The sequence below is a fragment of the Anomaloglossus baeobatrachus genome, chromosome 5 (genome assembly GCF_048569485.1).
Source record: "Anomaloglossus baeobatrachus isolate aAnoBae1 chromosome 5, aAnoBae1.hap1, whole genome shotgun sequence".
Lineage (NCBI taxonomy): Eukaryota > Metazoa > Chordata > Amphibia > Anura > Aromobatidae > Anomaloglossus > Anomaloglossus baeobatrachus.
The window spans coordinates 293,229,738-293,255,020 of NC_134357.1; the positions used below are offsets into that span (position 1 = coordinate 293,229,738).

General features: G+C 46.8%; 1 protein-coding gene across 4 annotated transcripts in view; it reads left to right on the plus strand.

Annotated features, from left to right (window-relative positions):
* Positions 1-1,268: 1,268 nt before the first annotated feature.
* The window catches only part of RHBDF2 (rhomboid 5 homolog 2), a 134,803-nt gene continuing 110,788 nt past the window's right edge, over positions 1,269-25,283 (plus strand). For 3 of the 4 annotated variants that reach the window (XM_075349564.1, XM_075349566.1, XM_075349567.1), the window contains exon 1: positions 1,269-1,356. The gene's annotated coding sequence lies outside the window, so the exon portion shown is untranslated. The remainder of the gene's footprint in view (positions 1,357-25,283) is intronic. The other variant, XM_075349565.1, reaches the window with a different exon arrangement.

Genomic DNA, 25,283 nt, shown 5'->3' on the forward strand with positions numbered 1-25,283 from the left:
GGGTGGGTAGCAATTTCACTTGTACCTGCCAGGCACACATATCAGCTGTACAAATCAGCTGACATGTGCGCAGATCCCCGCCTGCAGCAGTAGGTGGGGTTTAACACTATGACCTCAGGGACGTAATATTACTGCCTGTGGTCGTTAAGAGGTTAAATGATATGGGGGCTGTATGCTACTACATGAGGGTGCATAATACTATATGGGGGCAGCATAATGCTATATGGAGTAATGAGACTGAATTATATTATATGTAGCAATACGGGGTGCATTATACTATATGGAGGAATATGGGGGCTACACACTACTATATCCCCCAGTGCTGTATAGCCTCCCTGGAGCTGTATGTCCCCCCACCCCAGTCCTGCATATCCCTCAGACTTGTATGTCTCCCCCACCCCAGTGCTGTATACCTCCAAAGCTGCATGTCAACCCCCATCCCAGTGCTGTATACCTCCAAAGCTGCATGTCAACCCCCATCCCAGTGCTGTATACCTCCAAAGCTGCATGTCAACCCCCATCCCAGTGCTGTATACCTCCAAAGCGGCATGTCAACCCCCATCCCAGAGCTGCTTGTCCCATCCCAGTGCTGTATATCCCCAGAGCTGTATGCCCCCTCTGGAGCTGTATACCCCTTCTCAGTAATGTGTATGTCCCCAGCCTCTCCTGTGATGTATATACAGCAGTGTCAGTGTGGTCTGTTTGTATCTGTATAACAGTATATGTACTTGTCTGTGTGTGCATGGGGCCCACTGAGATTCTTTAGCCCAGGGCCCACAAAAACCTGGAGCCGGCCGTATTCAGCATCTGGCACACCCGCCCATCACCTGTCAGTAGCAGGCAGGTACTTAGCCCTCACATGCCTGTTTTTAGATTTGCTAAACTTTATGCATAGCAATACACATGACAGTTTCACAGTGTAATCCTTTGTATTGCTCCTGAGGTGAACACTATAGCTGCTGTCTCTCGGTCTCCTCCTGACTGGCCCTCACCAGCTGCCCTCAGTATTGTATGTCTGGCCACGAACTTCCAATACTTGTCCAGACAAGTCCAGGAACTCGGAGCCTCCCCCTGTCTAGCAGAGCTGAGGGAAGAGTCCGCACATTACAGTATGAGCCCGGGCACACACTCCCTCACATGACCGCCCCGGGTTCTCCAGTCAGGACTCGCTACCCACCCACGTGTCTCCCCGTTAACTTCCGCATTCTATCTCAGCCCCTAACCACGCCCCAAACTAAACAACCACGCCCCCCAGCTGACTCGCTGCAGCCACGCCCAGAAAGTGTGTTTGTTCTGGAGTGAGAGGACGGGAAGCGCGCAGGGAGCAGCGGAGTGCGCCCAGGTGAGAGCACTCAGGTGAGTGTGCGGGCGGCTCCGAGCCGGCGGGGTGTGTGGGCTCACAGCCGAACGCCGGGCTAGCCTGGCTTCCTGTACTGCTGGCTGTCTATTGCTTCCTGTTATCAGCCCGGCTGACTAATGATCTGGCTGGTCACATGTGTTCAGCAGGTCTGAGAACAGATATTCCCTATAGTCTGGAGAGGAGACTATGGACCTAAAAGCCTAAACTTGTCTCCCTGCTAGTCTTCAGGGCTTCTGGCTGCAGTAGACCCAGAAATCTTCCATTGTGATAGAATGTACTTTGGTAAATGTCACACCTCCCCTGTTTATGTTGTGGTGTGATGACAGCATATCCCCTGTGTGGCTGTGGTGATGTCACACCTCCCCTGTTTATGTTGTGGTGTGATGACAGCATATCCCCTGTGTGGCTGTGATGATGTCACACATCCCCTGTTTATGTTGTGGTGTGATGACAGCATATCCCCTGTGTGGCTGTGATGATGTCACAACTCCCCTGTTTATGTTGTGGTGTGATGACATCATATCCCCTGTGTGGCCATGATGATGTCACACATCCCCTGTTTATGTTGTGGTGTGATGACATCATATCCCCTGTGTGGCCATGATGATGTCATCACTGCACATCTTCTGCACCTGATGGCTGGGATCTGCTTATTTCCAACTATATTTTCAATTTTTTTTTTTTTTATGGTGGGGGATTTTTTTAAAGGGGTTTTCCCATGAACAAAGTTCATTCTAATGATTATATCTTGGAATAGTAATAAGTTTCACAATTGGATGTGTTTAAGAAAAAAAAATGTCCATGTGATGAAATCTCATAAATGTGTCCCTTTTTATGTACTGTGTAATGGCTGTGTCTGACCGTACAGGAACATGGTCTGATCATACCACAGCTCCTGGGTCAGGGAGGAAGAAAAAAAAAAGTATACAGATAGCACAGCATAGGATTGTATGATTCTTTTTGTGAGTTAAAACATTTCCCTTTTTTTTTTTTTTTAAATATTTTACCTCAAAGAGTCATTTGTGATCTCTGTATACGTCTTCTTTTTTTTTTTCCCTTTCTCCCCGGCCCAGGAGTTGTGGTGTGATCAGACCATGTCCCTGGACCGTCAGACACAGCCATTACACAGTACACAGCAGGGACACATATATATGATTATCTCAGCACAGGTACCTTTCATATAAACACATCCAATTGTGGAAATTGTTATTCCAAGATCTGTTGATTAAAGTGGACTTTGTGGGAAAACTCCTTAGTATTTTGTGCTTAGGTAGTGCTCAGTATAGGCTGATGGTCAGAGATCGGCGTCTCCGTTCTGATGATGGCACAGTGTATGGCGGAGGTCTCCATTACAAGTGCTGTGGTTTGTTTTCCCTCGGAGCTGTATGCCCGGGTGTCTCCACACTTCTGTGTTCTCCTTTCACACTCGCTGCCTATATAGGCCATGGAGTTGTCAGCCGCTTAGTAGTAAGTTCCCCAAAGACGAGCCTGTTGTATGTTGCTGGTGGTTACATGGCACCGACATGTCAGCTGCATCCTGCTCGCCCAATCCTCCTCTTCATCCTGTCACTCGTCCTTTGTGTCTCTTCTGCTCTATTTCCTCTTAAGATATAAGCATGTACGGTATACGGCACAGGCCGGGCGGTGAAGAGGTTAAACCACAGATTAGAGTAGAAAGTCATAAAACTCTTCCCGCCAGAACCTGCAATGGTAAATGGCAGCACTGTACTGATTAGCACTTGTTTTGCTAGGATTATAAAGGGGACTAGCGTGGTCTTCCTATCCGTAGTCCACCAGTAGGGGGCAGATCATAAACCATGCAGCATCTATATGGTCATTGCTCATGTAAACAGCTGGCTTTCCCCCACACATAATTCCCATTAAACATAAACCCCATTTTCTTAGCTTTTCTTTATGCGATAACTGAGTGATTATCAATATGGTCACCGTTACAATCACCAGAGGTGTTGTCAGCTTTTCGTAAGCAAATCTTTACATATTTATACCCTAAAAAGGGTTTCCCAGTACTCGGACACCACCTTCTCAATCCTTGTGGCCCCCTTTTATAATAACATATGGCCGCTGTTACAATACTGTTTCTCCTTTAGCTCGCATTAAGGTACCGTCACACTAAGCAACTTACCAGCGATCCCAACAACGATAGGGATCGCTGGTAAGTTGCTAGGAGGTTGCTGGGGAGATGTCACACTGCGACGCTCCAGCGATCCCACCAGCAACCTGACCTGGCAGGGATCGCTGGAGCGTGGCTACACAAGTTGCTGGTGAGCTCACCAGCAACCAGTGACCAGCCCCCAGCGCCGCGTGGAAGATGCTGCGCTTGGTAACTAAGGTAAATATCGGGTAACCAACCCGATATTTACCTTGGTTACCACTGCACGGAGCTACACGTGCAGAGAACAGGGAGCAGCGCACACTGAGCGCTGGCTCCTTGCTCTCCTAGCTACAGCACACATCGGGTTAATTACCCGATGTATGCTGCAGCTAAATGTGCAGAGAGCAGGGAGCAGCGCACACTGAGCGCTGGCTCCCTGCTCTCCTAGTTACAGCACACATCGGGTTAATTACCCGATGTGTGCTGCAGCTACATGTGCACAGAGCAGGGAGCAGCGCACAATGCTTAGCGCTGGCTCCCTGCTCTCCTACTTACAGCACACATCAGGTTAATTAACCCGATGTGTCCTGCAGCTACATGTGCACAGAGCAGGAGCCGGCAGCACAGGCAGTGAGAGCGGAGGAGTCTGGTATCAAAGGTAAATATCGGGTAACCAAGGACAGGGCTTCTTGGTTACCCGATGTTTACATTGGTTACCGGCCTCCGCAGAAGCCGGCTCCTGCTGCCTGCACATTCAGTTGTTGCTGTCTCGCTGTCACACACAGCGATCTGCGCTTCACAGCGGGAGAGCAACAACTAAAAAATGGCCCAGGACATTCAGCAACAACCAACGACCTCACAGCAGGGGCCAGGTTATTGCTGGATGTCACACACAGCAACATCGCTAGCAACATCACAAAAGTTGTTCGTTAGCAGCGATGTTGCTAGCGATGTTGCTTAGTGTGACGGGGCCTTTAGTCTTGGCACACCATTCCTGCGGTCAATCAGTGGCCACTTCTCTCCCCGCCTTTGGACTAATTGCTTACATCCGGAGGTTGCACTGCTGCTCTCTTACAGAATCTTGGGAGAGACATTGCAGACATCAGTGGAATGGCATCCGGGGGGAAGTGTGTGTTATTTTAAAAGGGAGGCACAGGGATTGAGAAGGGATTGTCCAAGTAATGGACATCCCCTTTAAAGGGAAGGTGTCGTCGAAAAAAAAAAAAAAAAATCAATAACTGAAAAAATATAAAGTATTAATGTTTTATGTTTAAATAAAATTTTGTTTTTAATTGAGAAAAATATAAAACAAAAGTTTGATATTTTCCACTCTTAAACATTAGGAAGAGCAGCTGCTGAAATCCTAAAGGCCCCGTCACACTAAGCAACATCGCTAGCAACATCGCTGCTAACGAACAACTTTTGTGACGTTGCTAGCGATGTTGCTGTGTGTGACATCCAGCAACAACCTGGCCCCTGCTGTGAGGTCGTTGGTTGTTGCTGAATGTCCTGGGCCATTTTTTAGTTGTTGCTGTCCCGCTGTGAAGCACAGATCGCTGTGTGTGACGCGAGACAGCAACAACTAAATGTGCAGGCAGCAGGAGCCGGCTTCTGCGGAGGCTGGTAACCAATGTAAATATCGGGTAACCAAGAAGCCCTGTCCTTGGTTACCCGATATTTACCTTCGTTACCAGCCTCCTCCGCTCTCACTGTCAGTGCCGGCTCCTGCTCTGTGCACATGTAGCTGCAGTACACATCGGGTAATTAACCCGATGTGTGCTGTAACTAGGAGAGCAGGGAGCCAGCGCTAAGCATTGTGCGCTGCTCCCTGCTCTGTGCACATTTAGCTGCAGCACACATCGGGTAATTAACCCAATGTGTGCTGTAACTTGGAGAGCAAGAAGCCAGCACTAAGCAGTGTGCGCGGCTCCCTGCTCTGTGCACATTTAGCTGCAGCACACATCGGGTAATTAACCCAATGTGTGCTGTAACTAGGAGAGCAAGGAGCCAGCGCTCAGTGTGCGCTGCTCCCTGCTCTCTGCACGTGTAGCTGCGTGCACTGGTAACCAAGGTAAATATCGGGTTGGTTACCCGATATTTACCTTAGTTACCAAGCGCAGCATCTTCTACGCGGCGCTGGGGGCTGGTCACTGGTTGCTGGTGAGCTCACCAGCAACTCGTGTAGCGACGCTCCAGCGATCCCTGCCAGGTCAGGTTGCTGGTGCGATCGCTGGAGCGTCGCAGTGTGACATCTCACCAGCAACCTCCTAGCAACTTACCAGCGATCCCTATCGTTGTTGGGATCGCTGGTAAGTTGCTTAGTGTGACTGGACCTCTACTGTAGAGCTACTGTAGACATAGCCTGGATTACAGCTGCAGTAAAGTGGTCAGAATCTGCTCTCCTGTGTGTGATGTCACCTCCCCCTCCCAATCTGGGGGTTTCCAAAAAGATAAGCGAAGATGAAGTTTAGGATCACAGTGCGGAGCCATTTTGTTGGTGGCCGCAAATTGATCCTAATATGTCCAAAGTGTCACTAAGGCCAACTGCATAGTGCTCCACTGTCTCCCTATGCCCCGCTCGCATCTCGTGCCCCCATATACTGTGCTGCTGTCTGGGATCGAAGGTCCAAGGTGACATGCGGCGAGGAGGGGTGATCACCACTTCCTGCCGCATGCACTCCCTTCAGACCTGCGCCCCCGGAAACCTGTCCTGTCAGCGATCACAGTACATAGCATCAAGGTGCGGAGGCCCGAGGTGAGCACATGCGGGGGAGGGCGGGGTGACCGGCAGAGTGTGTCGGCGGGGGTTGAACGGCAGAGTGAGGAGCAGCCACGATCAATTACGGTGCAATCACCACTGCCCGGCACCAGTACTCACCCCATCCATCCCGGTGGGTGACAGGGAAAGTGGAGCACACAGCATACGCTGTGTGCTACACAAAGAGGCAAAACAAGAATGCCGCGGAGACACCATCACATGTTTCTCGACGCTGGCAGGAAACTAGCCACGTCTTTCACCGGGAAGGAACAACCACGGGAAGGGCAGTCTCCAGTCAAGGAGATCACCTATGCCAAACATGGTATCCAGCCACAGACAGCTGTTTCGGGGTATTTTCCCCTCATCAGTGTGGAGTAGGAAACTGGCTAGTGGGAGCAATGCCTAGTAGAAGACTACATAGTTAAGGATGGTTGACCTCGGGGAGATTAACATCTAACACCGCGGAGACACCATCATGTGTTTCTCAACGCAGTGATAGTAGAGCAAGGCCCCCTGGGAAAATATGCAAAACAAGAATGCCACGGAGACACCATCCCATGTTTCTCGACGCTGGCAGGAAACTAGCCAGGTCTTTCACCGGGAAGGAACGACCACGGGAAGGGCAGTCTCCAGTCAAGGAGACCACCTATGCCAAAGGTGAAAGACCTGGCTAGTTTCCTGCCAGCGTTGAGAAACACGTGATGGTGTTGGATGTTGATCTCCCCAAGATCAACCATCCTTACCTATGTAGTGCTACACAAAGATGGTGCTGATCTCCTCCCTCTACTGTGATCTGGACAGCCCAAGGGACGCATCCAGGTCACAGCAGGGAGATATCCTGTATTAAGTATAGAGTCGGAGTCCGACCAGCAAAGTCTATGCCCAGGGGACTGCTATAAAGCAGGTGAGTAACTGTGGTTACACACAGCAAATCCAAGATGGCAGCCCCCAGTGCTTCAGTAAAACTAGAATTAAATGAAAACTAAATAAACGGGGAATTTAATTTTGTATTAAAAATACTTGATTTCATAATCACTATTATTAATACAAAAAAAGCGACACCTTCCCTTTAAGGCCTTATTCAGATATCCTTGATTTTGCTCAAATGTAATAACACATACCGATTTCCTTAAGTGTTCTGGGTCCGATTGGCATCAATCTTTAGTCAGTTTCCGTTTTTAATCAGTGACTTTCATGTATGAAAATAAACATCCAAGCTTCTGCTATACATTACAATGTTGATCACTGAGACCATCCGTAACCTAAAGCCTAAAGGCTACTTTACACGCTGCGATATCGGTCCCGATATCGCTAGCGTGGGTACCCGCCCCCATCTGTTGTGCAACACGGGCAAATCGCTGCCCGTGCCGCACAACATCGCGCAGACCCGTCACACATACTTACCTGCCCGGCGACGTCGCTGTGACCGGCGAACCGCCTCCTTTCTAAGGGGGCGGTCTCTGCGGCATCACAGCGACGTCCCTGAGCGGCCGCCCAATAGAAGCGGAGGGGCGGAGATGAGTGGCCGGAACATCCCGCCCACCTCCTTCCTTCCTCATAGCGGCCGGGAGGCAGGTAAGGAGAGGCTCCTCGTTCCTGCGGTGTCACACGGAGCGATGTGTGCTGCTGCAGGAGCGACGAACTACATCGTTACTGCTGCAGTAACGATAATCGAGAATGGACCCCCATGTCACCGATGAGCGATCTTTGCACGTTTTTGCAACGATGCAAAATCGCTCATCGGTGTCACACGCAGCAACATCGCTAATGCGGCCGGATGTGCGTCACCAATTCCGTGACCCCAACGACTCCGCATTAGCGATGTCTCAGCGTGTAAAGCCCCCTTTAGTGTTTATACAGCTGCTACAAATGTTGCCTTATTTTTTATGTAGAAATTAAAGAGAAAAAACCCTCAAATGTATAACCGCACCCTGATGGCGAGGTGTGAGGAACACTTTCCGTAAATTATTTATCAGAAGCTGTCTGGGATTTTCATAATCTGTCTATGATAGAAGCATATGGCTCCTGCTTTTCGGCAGCCGGTGACTTATGTTGGCTGATGCGCTTTATTGCTATGGGGACTGTAAAGCACTTTTGATGTATAATGTAAGATCAGAATTTCTGCTAGAACAGTTTTGTTTCACCTCCTCAAAGCTGACACTTTGAGGAGGTGCCTGAACTATTGTGTGTTTGGGCTTCAGAGTCGGGCTTCTGATGCGTTCCACTAACTTTAGGTGGCCATACACATTGGATAAATGAGGGCCAAACTACACAACTTGGCAAAAGTATTGGAAACGTTGAAATCCCATTTTAAGTCTATAGATATTAATATGAGAGATTTCCCCCTTTACTGATGTGTTCCACTCTTCTGGAACTGTCTACCAGATCTTTGAGGGTTTCTGTGGGAGTCTTTGCTCAGAAGATCATTTGTGAGACCAGACCCTGATATTGGAGGAGAATACTCGGCTGGCAATCTCCGTTCTAGTTCATTCCATTGGATGGTGTTCAGACTGATCTCTATGCAGCCGGTCAATTATCCACACCAAACTCATTCCCCAACCATGTCTTTATGGGCCTTGCATTGTGAACTGGGCAACAGTCAGCATGGAACATAAAAGTTTCCTCATAATAGGAAGCATACCAATTGTCCAAAATGTCTTGGTATTCCGAAGCATTAAAGAAGTTATCTGGCCTATGAAAAAAAAAAGTCTACTGGATGTGACTGGAGACTCCCAAATCGTGACCACGTGCGATATGTAAACTGTAAAGATTCCCCTACGGGTGGTCATGTGCTGGGTAGTCTCATCTGGCTTCTCTCAATAGACAATAATTGCTAAAAAGCTAGATTAGACTTGTTGGCACATGACTGCATGTATGCAAATTGCATACATGGGGGTGATGTGACACTCGCTCTGTGAATGTAGGGGAATCCTTACAGTTTACATATCTCACACAGTCACAATTTGGCAGTCTGCATTCACATAGTGATCTCAGAAGAAAAGTCTGCAACTGGTCAACCCCTTTAAGATTTCCTTTCAATAGAACTAAGGGGTCTATGACCAACTTCTGATAAATATCCCTATAGCATTCTCCCTCTTTCACCAAACTTTACAGTTGGCACAATCCAGGTAACGTTCTTCTGGCACTTGTCAGACGTTAGTCTATCAGATTGGCAAATTGAAAAGCTCTCCACTCAACATAACACCTTTTCACTTAAGGTACCGTCACACTTAGCGACGCTCCAGCGATCCCTCCAGCGATCTGACCTGGCAGGAATCGCTGGAGCGTCGCTACATGGTCGCTGGTGAGCTGTCAAACAGGCAGATCTCCACAGTTATCAGAGATCAGCCACCAGCGACTCGTGTAACGACGCTGTGCTTCGTAACCATGGTACACATCGGGTTACTAAGCAAAGGGCTTTGCTTATAGTTACCCAATGTGTACCTTGGCTACGTGTGCAGGGAGAAGGGAGCCGGCTTCTAGAAGCTGCGGATGCTGGTAACCAAGGTAAATATCGGGTAACCAAGCAAAGCCTTTGCTTGGTTACCCGATGTATACCTTGGTTACCAGCGTCCGCAGAAGCAGTCTCCCTGCTCCCTTCACATTCAGTTTGTTGCTCTCTCGCTGTCAAACACAGCGGTTGTGTGCTTCACAGCGGGAGAGCAACGACCAAAAAATGGTCCAGCACATTCAGCAACGACCAGCGACCTCACAGCAGGGGCCAGGTCGTTGCTGGATGTCACACACAGCGACATCGCTAGCAAGATCGCTGTTGCGTCACAAAAACCGTGACTCAGCAGCAATGTCGCTAGTGATGTCGCTTAGTGAGACGTGGCCTTAATTATGAGAGCGCACTACCATCCTTGGGGGCTCGGTACTGATAACGAGCAGTTGGACACTAGGACGGGTTCGACCCGTGTACCGAAGTTCTTCCCATGCTCGAGCTCCCCGTTAACTTCCATTATACTCGGTAATGAGTCGTGCCCGTCCGAGTACTGAGTACCGAGCATGGTAGTCCTGCTCCTCACCAATTTCCACTGCTCACCTGTCCAGTGGAAATGTGCTCTTCACCACTCCATCCACATTGGCATTGTGATATAGAAGTGGTGCACATATCTGCTCGGCCATGGAAAACCATCCATATAGCTCCTGGCACACAGTTTATATGCTGATGTTAATATTTGAGGAAATTTCGTCACATTGAAAATGAGGATTTGGAGACCATGCTTATACTGTCAAACCCAAAAAATAACTGATCCCGCAAAGTTACCTTTTATAAAGGGCATAAATTAAACCATGATATGTTAGCCTGCTGCTGAAGGTTGTGGGTGATCTTGGCTTATTATGACCCATTTACACTGCATGATTATCGTGAAGGATTTTTAGGAACATTCATTTTCCAATAAGTCTAAACATGCAGCCAATAACATAAAAGTTGTTTGTCGGGTGAAACAATATTTTAGTCTGTATTAGAGGTTATCGTTATCAGCAGCTCATCGACGAGTGGTGGCACGAAAAATGTCAGCCTATACGCATTGAAGGATCTGTCTGCAGACAGGACAGCCCGAGCGCCAAGCCTGTGCCTGTCGGTGGCCATTCAGCAGTTTGCAGTGTAAACTTAGCCTTACTTAGGGGCTCATGGTTATTTTTTATAAGTCTGATACAGACCATGGTTACTCATCAGACAATCTAACCTTTTGGTTTAGAAGATGTAAGTGATCTGATCCCGTGAGGCTCTGTACGGATGAGGCAGATCCAGATAACTCTCCAGACGTAAAATTTAATAAAGCGTCAAACACCGGAAAAGTTTACGGTATATAGTTTATCGATGTAAAAATAGAAGAGTTTGGGAATGTTTTATGATTACCACATACTGAGTTATAATTTATTCTTTATTTCCAGTACAGTGGAACCTTGGTTAACGAGGACAATCCGTTCTGGAGTGTGCTTGTTAACCAAGTTACTCGTTCAGCAAAGCAAGAATTCCCATAGGAAATAATTGCAATGCAGACAATTCCTTCCACAACTTGTTAAATGTCCCATTCCACACACGCACAAACACATATTATGCTCACCATACCTTCCATTCCATCGCCGGCCTCATGGAACTTGTAGTTCGCTCGTACACGCTGTGTATCGGGTAACCATCGCGACAATGGAGGAACTGTGTGTAGAGATCGGCCATTCCAGGAGAGTGGGCATGGAGAAGTACCAGAAGACTTGCCTATCCAGCTCTGTCCTCGGCAGCTTATAAAGTATGCTTTTCTCTGAAACACTGCAGCGTTTCAGAGTTTAATATTCCTGGCTGAGATCATACATCCAGATACATGCTGCCTATGGATCGGGCAGCATATATCAACGGTCAGGATCCCTTTTAGGCCTAAGACACACGGCATGAAAATTGGAGCGAGTGGAATGCGATAACAAATCACATTCCACTCGGACCAATATTAGCCTATGTGCCAGCAGACATGAGCGATTATTTTCTCAGTCCTAATCAGACCGAGAAAACAGTCGCAGCATGCTGCGAGTGCAATGTGGTTCTTGTTTTTCTCGCACCCATTCAAGTATATGGGGCGAAAAAAAAATCGCACTGCACTCTCATTACACCGGTGTACCACGAGTGCAGGGCAGAATAGCAATAGCCGGCAACGGAGGAGAGAGGGAGATAAATCCCCCACCTCCCCTCCTTAGTACTGGCCCTCCCCTCCTCAGAGCCGGGCCGCCCCCCGCAGCTGAGGTCCGATCGGACCACAGTCGCAGTGACACTCGGCTCCTGCAGTGTGAGCAGAGTGTCATGTGAGGATCGCAGTAGATCCCAGTGTGGCCCTGGCCTTAAAGTGTGAAGCCACAAAGTGCAGTATGTCACCAAACGGAGTACACCCCTCACATTTTTGTAAATATTTTATTACATATTGTTATGAAACAACACTGAAGATATGACACTTTAAAACAATGTAGAGTAGTCAGTGTCCAGCTTGTATAAGGCCTCTTTCACACGTGCTTGCAAAACACAGACGTTTTGCACGGTCCATGGTGTAGGTGTGTGTATGTTCAGCGTGTGCTATCCGTGTGACATCCGCATAGCACACGGACAGCATGACCCTCTATACTTACCTGTCCATGGTGCTGCTGTGTCCGACGCTGCTGCTGCTTCCACGTCCTCGGTGCAGTGCATATGTAATGAGCGGGGGTCGAAAGCAAGTGACAGTAGTGCTGGAGACAGGTGAGTATAGAAAAGCATTTTATTTCTCAGGCACATTGTTTTCTCTGATACGTGTCTCATGGATCACATCATTGTGTTGTCCGTGTGACACCCGTGCTGCCGGAGAAGAACTGACATGTATACGTGTGGAGCACACAGACACACATATGCTCCACACGGTCCATGGGAAAACACGCAGGTGTGTACAGACTCATTGATTTTAATGGGTTTACTTGTGTCCGTGTCTCCAGTACTTGTGAAAACGGACCTCACACGTACCAGACAGACGGATGTGGGGGCCTAACAGTGTAAATTTGGTGTGCCCTCTAACTCAGCACACAGCAATTAATGTCTAAACTGTTGGCAATAAAAGTGAGTACACCCATAACTGAAAATGCACATATTGTGCCCAATTAGGCTGCTTTCACACCTCCCGGTTTTTCCTGTGCGGCACAATACGGCACTTTGCACGAAAAACGCAACCGTTTGGTTTTTTTGCTGCCGGTTGCGTTTTTCCTGCATAGACTTTAATTAATGCCGCGTTGCGCCGCATGGGCTTGCGTTCCGTCCGGTTTTTGCCGCATGCGGCAGATTTAGCCGATGTGGCGGCCGGTGGAACGTTGCCTGACACGTTTTTTTGTGCGTCAAGAAAAACCGCATCGCGCCGCATCCGGCCGATGTGGCGCATTTTTCAATGCATGCCTATGGACGCCGGATGCGGCACGATGCGGCAAAAACCGCATCCCGCCACCGCATGCGGTTTTTGCCACTGCGCATGCTCAGTACAGTAGCCTGCTGCAAGCGGCAAAAACCGGACGGGCCGCATTTAAAAAACGTATGCAAAAGATGCGGCTTTTTCGCCGCATCTGTTGCATAGGTTTTAGAGCCGGACTGGCCGGCTCTGCACCTACCGGATGTGTGAAAGCAGCCTTAGCCATTTTCATTTCTCAGTGTCGTGACTCAGTAGTGTTTCAAGGTCTCAGGTGTGAATGGGGAGCAGGTGTATTAAATTTGATGTTTTCACTCACACATTCTCTTACTGGTCACTGGACATTCAACATGGCATCTCGTGGCAAAGACTTCTCTGAGGATCTGAAAAAAATAATTGTTGCTCTACATAAAGATGGTCTAGGCTATAAGAAGATTGCTGACACCCTGAAACTGAGATGCAGCACGGTGGCCATGACCGTACAGTGATTTAACAAGCATCTCTAGGAAATCCTCAAACAGAAGGTGGAGGAGCACAAGGTCTCCAACATCCACGACCTCCGTGATGGCGTCATGGAGGATGGAAGAGGATTCCATTGGCTCCTGTGAAGCTCTAGTGACTGCCATGCCCAGGAGAGTTATGGCATTGCTTGAAGATAATGATGGCCCACACAAAACATAAGCACTTTGGACACAATTTGGCCATTTTCACTTAGACGTGTACTTACTTTTGTTGCCAGCGATTTAGACATTCATGACTGTTTGAGTTATTTCGAGATCACCAACTTTACACTGTTATGCAATCTGTACTCTGACTACTGTGCATTGTATCAAAGTGTCATATCTTCAGTGTTGTCCCATGAAAAGATATAGCAAAGGATTTGTAAAAATGTGAGGGATGTTCTCACATTTTTTTGATATACTGAAAGTCAGTCCATCCAAACCAAGTGTGGTGGCTTGAAGACCAGAGGCAACAGCAGTCAGCTAAAGACTCTGTATATATACAGAAAATCAACATGTGTGCAAGCCCGTCTGCCAATGACAAGGCTACATCTTTAGCTGGGACCTTACCCTAGCCCAAATCTGTATTGTTAGTTGTGTACGCCTCTTATTACTCATCCATCTATTGTTATAGCTATGGTGTTAGACTGCATCCATACTGGCGCATAAGTTCATCCTATATGTGCTCTACAGTGGGGAAAAGTCTGGATGGCTGCATCCATCTACCAGAGGCACATTGTAACAAATGTACATCATTGTATGTGTTCTTTGTAACAGATCTCTGTATACGCAGATGCAGTCTGCCGCACCTTATTATACAGGTAAATCTTGCACAAACTGCCCAGACTGAGGCTACAAAAACACACTTATGGCCTTTGTATGGTACATTGTCGCAACATTGCAGAATGCCAGGAAAACCCCCAACATACACGGCGTGATAGGTGCGCAAAGGCGCTGTGTACCTAGCCTTAAAGGGAACCTGTCAGATCCCTTGGGCACCCAGAACCACGAGTAATTCTGGGTACATACCTAGAATGCCTGCCTAACTGTCCCAGCATATAGTAGGACACATAAATACTTTTTCTAAAGATCTGTTTGAGGGCTGTGACTAGTAGCAGGAGCGTTCATTTGCTGGCTAGTTGGCCCACTTATCATATTATCATGCGCCTGTAGGCACGATAACATACTTTACAATGCCCAGCAGGATACAAATCTGCGCATGCGCACTGCTTTCTGTCCGTAAGTATTGAGTTTCTTTCACATTCGGTGTTTGTGTCCCGGCTTCAGAGAGTAGTGCGCATGCCTCTTTGAAGCCGGGACACACAAACCCAGCATCAAAGAAGCTCAATGCCCACTGGTACAAAGCAGTGCGCATGCGCACTGCATCACGCTAGGCACTAAATAGCATGTTAGCACGCCCACATGGGCGTGATAACCTTCTAAATGAGCTAACTAGTCACAGTCCTCATTAGCGTCTCCTAAACAATATTTAGAAATACTCTTTCTAAAGATCTGTTTGTGTATGCTACTATAGGCTGGGACTGTTAGGCAGAGATTATAGATATGTGCCCAGAACTGCTTGTGGTTTTGGGTGCACAGGGGACCTGACTGTTCAAACAAAGCACAGGCTTTGTTGCATGGTGGCAGGGCCAAACATTTAAAATGTAACCGTTGTTTTCATTTTTATTTTATAACTCAATAGTACAAATGATAATAAACAACTTTGTAATATATCTTATCACAGAAATTTGCTTCTTGATTGATCTTTCATTCTCAATTCCCTGGTAAAAGCTGTCTTCAGTAAATATAGATTTTTATATTACTGGGATAAGAGATGACAGTTACTAAGATTACTTAAAGAGAGATCGCGTGAGCTATAAACTGGGATCACCACGCATGGAAATGTGCAAAAATATTTATTAAATAGCACTCTGATCAATGTAAATAACCTAATGTCAAAAACACATAAAAGCCATAATAGAAATGTAGCGCTACCCCCTCAGGGTCCTTCATGATAGAAGGTGTGGCGCCCTGCACTAGCCAGGTCGTCACAGGCACTGCAACACACACCCCACCCTGAGACAGGCACATCAGCCAGACACAAAATCCTTGTTGCCTCCCTCCAGGGGCTGATGTCCACACCAGGTGGGGTGGAGCCAGGTGGTTGGCTCCACCCACTGAGGAGTTCACAGGCCTGGAGGCGGGAGGAGGAATTCAGAGAGCAGTTAGGGAAGTGAAGGAGTAAGGAGTGAAGTGGTAGTAGAGGAGCAAACTGACCGTGTCCGGGTGTGTGGCCCAGGCACTGAGAGCAAGGTTGGCAGACGGTGGTGGCAGTCTGCAGGAGAGGCAGATCAACGTGGAACTGTAGGGACGGGCGGTGGCTCGCCGGTACCAAACCAGGGAGCGAAGTGAAGCCAGCACACACAGGCAGGGCCTGCGGACCCCAACCAGGCTTGGAGTCGCCATTAGAGGTCAAATCCGTCAGTGACAGGAAACCCCAGGGGTTTCCTAACAGCCAAGACCCGATTGAAGGCAACCGTCCAACCAACAAAAGGAAATACAGCTACCGCCACAGCTAGAGTTCCAAGGGCCAGAGCCTGCGGGCAAAAGGGCTCCTCCGGCATATATACACGCTGGGGAAGTGGGTTACTGGTGGGAATCCATCGGGACCGAACATACACACAGGTTCAGGGAAAGGCAGCCACCACTAACCGTCCGGGAGAAGCCACAGCAGCCGGCTGCGGGACCAGTCCATCCAGCCGTTTGGTTTACCAGAGACTTTGCGTACCTTGGTGGCTGAGGGAGTACTACCGTGCTGTCTGGCACCGCACTGCGCAGTCCAAGCGCCCCTGCACCCATTCAACCCTGCCTCCCCGTCACCTCACCGGGCCCCGGGACCACCAACCCCTACCCATGGAGGGGGAAAACAACATCCCAGCTGCTCCCTGACATCGCTCCCGGGATCCCCGTCACCAGCAGCGGTGGTGCCCAACCTCACCACAACCCATGGGTGGCGTCACGGACCAAATCCCCAAACCAAACTACCCCCTTTCACTCACGGGCGAGGAGCTCCGCTCAAGCCACCGAGCAGCCATCGCAGCAGCGCCGGACCCGAGCGTTAGCGAGCGCAGCGGCGTCCTTCCCCGCCCGCGACAAAGGCACACTATGCCAATACAAAAAGAAACATGTGGGAGAAAAGATATATATATATATATATATATATATATATATATATATATATATATATATATATATATATATATATATATATATATATATATATAGATACAGTATTTTTGTAACCATAGTATATGGCAGGTAGCCCAAGATGTTAGAAATGCAGGAGCCTGCTGTTAGGAAGTTGTGGATGTCACTATGTGATAAAAAAATGTGTGACACATCAAAGTGTCTGGAAGACATCTATAAGGGAGAGGATGTAGAACAAACCATCTTCATACAAGGAAGCTGTGGATGCCGGACAACCACTAGTCCTGCTATAGGAAGACCTATCCGAATCGTAGCCGATCTTCTCCTACCATAGTGATGAATATTAGTGATGTCAGTCGCGAATGATCCAACACAGAGCCGGCTCCCTGCTGTGACTGACAGGAGCCGGCACACCAGTGAGAGTCACTAAATTCTCTTAATGGCTCTCACAGGCTGTAAAATTCCGATGATTGGCACACAAACCCCGCCCACCTGAATAAAACTCCGCCCATTCAACATTTTAATTGGTTTGTTACAAATGGGTGGGGCTTTGTCAGTGGGTTTGCGGGGTTTCGATCATGCTAATATTGTCTTAAATGTGTTCACCCCAGGTGAGTTTCATACTTCCATGTCTACTATTTATGAAAAAAAATTAAAACGACAGTCACACGTTAAGAGCTGCCAAAAAGAGGGGAAACAAGTAGGTGGGAAGATGCAGCTTAACATTATGCTGCTCTCAGATGAGAGCAAAAACATGGTGGCAGATTCCCTTTAAGAGTAGAGACAGTCCCTGATTCCAGCAATATGTCACTTACTGAGCTGTTTGCTGTCATTTTGATAAAATCAATGTATTCTCTGCTGCAGATCTAGCAGTTATATAGAGCTCATGAACATGCTGGACTACCTGACAGCCGGGCAAGTAGTCCTGTAGTGATAATCAACTGTTGATTTATCATTGATTTTTATCAAAACTATACTAAGCGGCTCAGTAGGTGACACATCATTGGAATCAGGGTCTCTGCTCTCAGATTAGGTGGCAAAAACCTGGTGACAGATTCTCTTTAAGCCTGGTTTTCACCTTCATGACAGGGCCATTGTGTTAAATTCTAACCAGTGTCCCTTTTATGAGGCTATAACTCTGCAACGAATCCAAGTGATTTTATGGCTATGTGCGCACACTGCGGATTTGTTTCTCCAACGAAAAGCGCACCTTCTGGCAGAAAAACGCACCTACCTGCGGAAAAAGCGCACCAAAAACACATGCAGTTTTACCCCGTTATGCTACGTTTTTGGTGCGGATTTACCACGTTTCTGCCAGCAGTTTTGTCCCTGCGGTTTTTTAATATTGTCAATGGCAAAACGCAGCGACCTGCAGAAAAAAAGTGATATGCTACTTCTTTTTTGCTGCAGAAATTCTGCAGTAAAACTTATAAGGAAAAAAGACGCAACGTGCGCACAGCATTTTGGATTTCTCATAGACTTTGCTGGGGAAGGAGTGTAGAAAGGTTAGGAACAAAAACTGCACCAATTCTGCAACAAAACCCACAGCAAATCCGCAGCTAAAAACGCAGTGTGCGCGCACAGGGCCTTAGATTGTTGTTTTTGTGACACATTCTGCTCATGATTGTGGTAAATTTAAGCCAATATTGTTTGCGTTTATTTGTGAAAATATTGAAAATGTAGCAAAAAGTTTTTAAATTTCCCAATTTTCAAACTTGGAATTTTCATGCCCTTAAACCAGAGATCCCTACTGTGTGTCAAATAAAATAGTTACTAAATAACATTTCCCACAAGGTTTAGGCTATGTGCGCATGTTGCGTACAGTCACTGCAGAAATTTCTGCAGCGATCTGAAGAGCACACGTGCGCTTCCAATCGCTGCAGAAATGTCCGTAGTGAAAAAAAAAAAAAAGCCGATTCCATGCGCTCTGCCTGCAGCTCCTCCCATAGACAGGGCGGGGGATGCAGGCAAAGCGCACGGAAGAAGTGACATGTCACTTCTTAGAACGCGCGCTTCGGGCAGCAGCCGAAGCGCTGCGCTCTAATACGCCACGTGCGCACGGCCCCTGCACAATCTCCATAGATTATGCAGGGGACGCAGGACGCATGCAGTTACGCTGCGCTACAAAGCACAGCGTAACTGCATGTAATTACGTAACGTGCGCACATAAACTTTAAGGCTATCAGCAATTTCTCATTTTTTATAACAAAATTTACGTTTTTTTTTTGTTTTTTTTTTATGGACCACATCAAATTTGAAGTGACTTTGAGAAACATTGTTGACAAACAAAATACCCCAAAGGGATACCGTTCTAAAAACTGGACGCCTCAATCTTCTCAAAACCACATCCAAGAAGTTTATTAACCCTTCAGAGCCACTAAAGGAATGTGTAAGGAAAAATGTTATTTTCTCACAAAAATGTTACTTTAGCCCCAAATTTTGAATTTTCACAAGGGTAACAAAACAAAATGTATCGTACAGTTTGTTGTACAATTTTTTTTTTTTTCTTTTTCGTGAGTATGCAGATGCCCCACATGTGGTGGAAATCTACTGTTTGGGTGCACGATGAGGCTCAGAAAGGAAGGTGTGCCATTTGACTTTTTGACAAAACAATCACTGATCTCGGGGAGACCAGTCAGAGAAAACACTGCCGGCAGCCAACGAGGGCGCTCAACACAGTGAAATCCTAGGTGCATTGCCCCCTGGGAAGTATTAAAATCAAAAAAGGTCCATGGAGCCTCTGTTAGGAGTCTCGACACAGAAAATAGCCAGAAATCCCTCCGGAAAAGACCTAGCCAAGGAGTGGCTCTTTTTAGGAGACCACCATATTAAGTGGCCCTTTTAGTCAATATCCAACTCTTTGACAAGTTTAAAGATATGACAAGGGAAATTTTTCTGTCGGGATTTTACTTTTTGAGCAGAAAATGGTTTAGAGAGCCCATGAGCTGCCTAAACAGTGAAGCTCTCCCGCACGAGTGACCCTGTTTTGGAAACGAGCCCCTCAAGGAATGGATCTAGATCATTGGTGAGCACCTTCAACCCACAGGTTCTTCATAGAATTTTATAACGTTGAGCCAAGAATATGATAAAATACATTTTTTGCCACAAAAATGTTGCATTAACACCAAATCTTTCATTTTCACTAGGCTCACAGGAGATGAACCATACAGTTTGTTGTAACACCCCCCCCCCACCACCACACACACACACACACACACACACACACACCGTTTTACAAACTGCACCTCACAATGAATTAATTTAGGGATACAAAGAGCGTATTGACACTACATATGTCACAAAATGTTATACTATTGGGCTGTAAAGAAAAAATAATTACATTTTTACCACTAAAAGGCTATGTGCTCACGTTGCGTTTTTATGCGCAGAAAATCTGCACATAAAAATGCATGTTTAACAGGAAAAAGCAGCTGAAAAAAACGAGCTTTTTTTTTTTTTTTATTGCGTTTCACGTTTGTTTTTTAACATGGTTCTTTTTGTGCGTTTTGTAATCGTGGCAGTCGCACGGGTTCAGCCACTGTACCCCCGCACTCGCTGTAACATCAGTCAGAACCTGGCTTTCTGCTTGGAGCGGTGCCTGCATCGCTCCTGGCAGTTTAACCCCCCTGAATCAGTGCGATCACAGCATTCAGAAGGCAGGGAGAGGGATCTCTTACCTCTCTCTGGGGATCGGGTTCCTGGTATGCGATCACAGAGACCAGATTGCTACCATAGTAACACTGGGTCGTTACCATGATGGCCCCGGGTTACCGAGCTACAGAGAGCCTCACACACAATACAGTATGCATAGTGTGAGGCAAAGCGCTGCGCTATAATCCACTGTAGTGATAAAGCATTGCAGGGGATTATAGAAACACAGAAAATAAACGCAGAAACAATTGACATACTGCTGCTTTTTTTCAGCAACAGAATCTGCAAGTAAAAAGAAGCAGCGTGTTCACAGCAAGTCACGATTCTCATAGACTTTGCTGGGATGCTGTTACCTTATATTGATTAAAACAATTTGGGGCATTTGGATTTGGGAGCACAGATTTCGCTGAATTTTTTTTTCTTTTTTTTTTTTTTTTCTTTTCATGGGTGGTAGCCTTTGCATTTTTCCAGAGCTTAAGTGCTACCAGTAACATGGAAGCCCCCTATATTTCCATTAACAGATGACAGACCTGAGTGGGGGAATTGTGTTTTTGTGGATTGAGTTGAATGCTATTTGGTGGCAAATTGGGGACAGAACATTTTGGATCAGTCCACGTTTTTCCCTGTGCTCTATGCTGCCCACTTACATCAGGGTTTCTTTGTACATCTCCGAAACTTGTGACTTAAGTGAAACCCCCTGACAGATCCATTCACTATAATGAGGCAGCAGAGTTACTCTGGACTCTGGTTGGCCTTTGTTCTGCAGTGTTCGTCTTTTTAAAGGTGCACAAAACTGTTGATGACTGCACTTTTGTGCACACCTAAAAATATGGACACTGCTGCACCAGAGGCCAGACTGGAGTTCAAAAGTTATTCTCTGCCTCATTACAGTGAATGTTCAGTTGGGAATTATGTCTGAATAACATTTTTCAGAGATTTACACGTATTCACCAGTGTAAGCGCTCAGTGTAGAGCGCAGGATAAATGAGCCTCACATATGGGGATCTGTGGGACATTGGAGAAACTAAGGTAGACCTTGTGTTTGATTTCTATCTAATTTTAACCCCTTCAGCCCCCGGGCACTTTCCGTTTTTGCGTTTTTGTTTTTTGCTCCCCTTCTTCCGAGAGGCGTAACTTTTTTATTCTTCCATCAATCTTGCCATATGAGGGCTTGTCTTTTGCGGGACGCGTTGTACTTTTAAATGCAACCATACGTTTTACCATATAGTGTACTAGAAAACGGCAAAAAAATTCCAAGTGCGGATAAATTGCAAAAAAAGTGTGATCGTACAATAGTTTTTGGGATATTTTATTCACTGTGTTCACTATATGGTAAAACTGAGGTATCTATGTGATGCCTCAGGTCGATGCGAGTTTGTAGACACCAAACATGTATAGGTTTACTTGTATCTAAGGGGTTAAAAAAAATTCACAAGCTTGTCCAAAAAACGTGGCGCACGTTTTGCGCCATTTTCCAAAACCCGTAGCGTTCTCATTTTTCAGGATTTGAGGCTCAGTGATGGCTTATTTTTTGCGTCTCGACCTGACGTTTTTAACGGTACAATTTTTGCGCAGATGCTACGTTTTATTGCATTTTGCGCAAAATTTGCGGCGACCAAAAAACGTAATTTTGGTGTTTGGAATTTTTTTGCCGCTACGCCGTTTACTGATCAGATTCATTGATTTTATATTTTGATAGATCGGGCATTTCTGAACGTGGCGATACCAAATATGTGTGTATTTTTTATTTTTTTAACCCTTTAATTTTCAATGGGGTGAAAGGGGGGTGATTTGAACTTTTTAGGTTTTTTTATTTTTTTAAAATTTTTTAAAACTTTTTTTTTTACTTTTTTTTTATTTTACTAGTCCCCCTAGGGGGCTATAGCGATCAGCAATCCGATCGCTTTGCACTATCTGCAGATCTCAGCTACAGAGCTGAGAACTGCAGATTTGCTGCTTCACTTCCAATGCCGGCTGTATTCCGGCATTGAGAGGAAGTGAGTCATGTTAGCTACAGGCGTCATCACATGACCCTGTGCTACCATGGAAACCGCCGAAAGTCACGTGATCATGTCACGTGACTTCCGGTGGGGGCGGGGTAAGTGACTGTCATGGCGGTGCCCATATACATATCGCTGACAGATTTTGGCAGCGAAATGTAAGGGGTTAATGGCCGCGGGTGGAAGCGATTCCACTTGCGGCTAGCAGGCACACATGTCAGCTGTTGATAACAGCTGATATGTGCGCGGATCGCGGCCGCCTGCCGGCGCCAGGGGGCGGGGCTTACCGGCACACGATCCATGACGTACCCAGTACGTCATGGGTCATTAAGGGGTTAAAGCATCACTCCAGTGTTTTTCGGATGCAAATGTATTCTTGCAGAGAGAAGTCTTCTCAAACAAAGAAGTTGCAGTATAAGGCAGGAGAGTGGTGCTTTAAATCTAAGTCCCCTGCCCCCGTCTTGTACTCACTTTTCAGCCACTTCATCTTCTATATACGCTACTCTGGTCAGTCTGTTGATTTGTGACCTGCCAGCAGCTCTAGTGTTTCATGGAGTTTGTCGGAGGGCACAACTCAATACAACTCTATGAGCGCCTCAATACGGCTCTTATAGAGATGTATTGGGAGCTTGTGACATAACTTCTGACTTCTGGCCAGTCGGAATTTAATCACAAAGTGGCGCCGCGGGACAGTAACAGCGTCAGTAAAAGGTTGAAGTTGCCGGAGGAGGTGACTTACATTTTAAAGTGCCATTGCAGCTCTGGGGGAAAAAAAATCAACCTGCAGTTGTGCTTTAACTGATCCATTAAGAATGGTGATAGGTGAACCCAGACTGTAAACGTCCGGATCCGCACGGGTTACCTAGTACCCATGCACTGATCCCAGGCCTGGAGTTCTCTGGGAACTCCGGGTAATAATACAGTAAATCAGGCGCATTATACTTGCCAATCTCCTGCGCTGCAGTAACATTACTTCCGGGGCCACTCATTAACCTCATACATATTGACTGTTTCCCCCTGCCCACCGGTAGTACCAGCATCTGTGGTTTGTTGCTGTCGGACCGCGCCACTGCTCTGTATGACAGCGTGTCTGACTGCTTGAAATTGAACACTTTGTGTATGATTAGCAGTGTAAAAATTAATAAAATTGGTGCGGGGTCCACCCATATTGTGATACCCAGCAAAGATAAAACATATGGCTACAGGCTGCAGCCCCCCAGCTGAGTGCTTATCTTGGCTGTGAATCAAAATAAGAGGGACCCCATGCGGCTTTTTTTTAATTATGCAGTCCCCCCTCCCACTTTTGATACCCAGCTATGATAAAGACAGCTCATTCACATTGCCCTGGTGCGGTGGCAGCCTAAGTCATGTCAGGGGTTAATGACGGCTCACAGCTGCCTCTAAGCCCTAGTTAGTAAAGGGAGGCATCTGAGACCCTCTTTCATCCCTTTTATTAACCCCCAAACACCCACTTCCGATGTAATCCACAAAAGGTCCTCTAACGATTCCGGCTTTGCTACATTCTGAAGTTAGTGTGCGGTCACGTAACACGTCCACGCACTGTGGGCTTCAGACAAAGACTGAGCCCCAGCAATGAGCAGTGACATCGCTCAGTTTATTTGCGGTCATATTTGGTGGTTCCCACGGTACCCCACCTGTGATCCCAGGTAACCTGACCTCAGGGGACCTCATTAAACTCAGAGTTCACAGACCTGCATCTCCTGGCAAAAAAATGGGTATTTTTTGCCAATAGATGCAGATTTGGTACTGAAATTTATATATCATTTATATACCATTTTCCTGCACCCAATCTACATCTCCTGGCAAAAAAATCGCATCAAAACTCCATCATAAATTTCAGTACTAAATGAGCATCTCTTGGCAAAAAAAATCCCCCAAAACACAAAACGTTCTGACACTGTTTCGGCGTGGTTTTCTGCCAGGAGATGCAAATTTTGGTGCTGAAATGTCTGCACCAGATTTCTAGGGTTTCATGGCATCTGAACTGTCATTAACCCCTTATTACCTCTATTGCCACCACACCATTGCAATTGGGATGAGCCAGGCAAAGTGCCGGGATTGCCACAGCTAATGGATGCAACAATTCTGGGCGCTACAGGCTATTTTTAAGCTGGGGGGCCCAATAACAATGGGCCTCCCCAGCCTTAGAGTACCAGCCCCCAGCTGTCTGCTTTATCATGGCTGGATATCTAAATTAGGGGGTGGCTGCATGCCATTTTTTTAAAATTATTTAAAGGATAAAAAATCTCATGGGGTCCCTCTTATTTTGATACACAGCCATGATAAGCACATGGCTGGGAGCTGCAGACTGTAGCCGTATGCTTTATCTGTGCTGGAAGATCCTATGCCACTTTTTTATTTATTTTTACACTGCTATACATACACAGAGAGCATATGTGATATCGAGCAGTCAGATACACTGTCCCACAGGATGGGGGCGTGGTCTAACTGCAACCAGTCATAGATGCCGGACTACCAGTGGGCGGGGGAAGCAGTGCATATGCATCAGGTTAATGAGCGTCCCCGGAAGTAGTAATACAGCCATGCGGGTGACTCGGTAAGTACAACAAACTTGCTCTAATCCCCCTAGGCCTTCTACCACCATTTTTAAAGTGCATGATTCAGATCACCCTAGACCAGTCATGGCGAACCTTTTACAGGCCGAGTGCCCAAACTGTATCCCTAAACCCATTTTTTTTTTTTTTCCGAAGTGCCAACCAATCCTATTATGTAAATAATTGATTGTAACCTTACCTTTG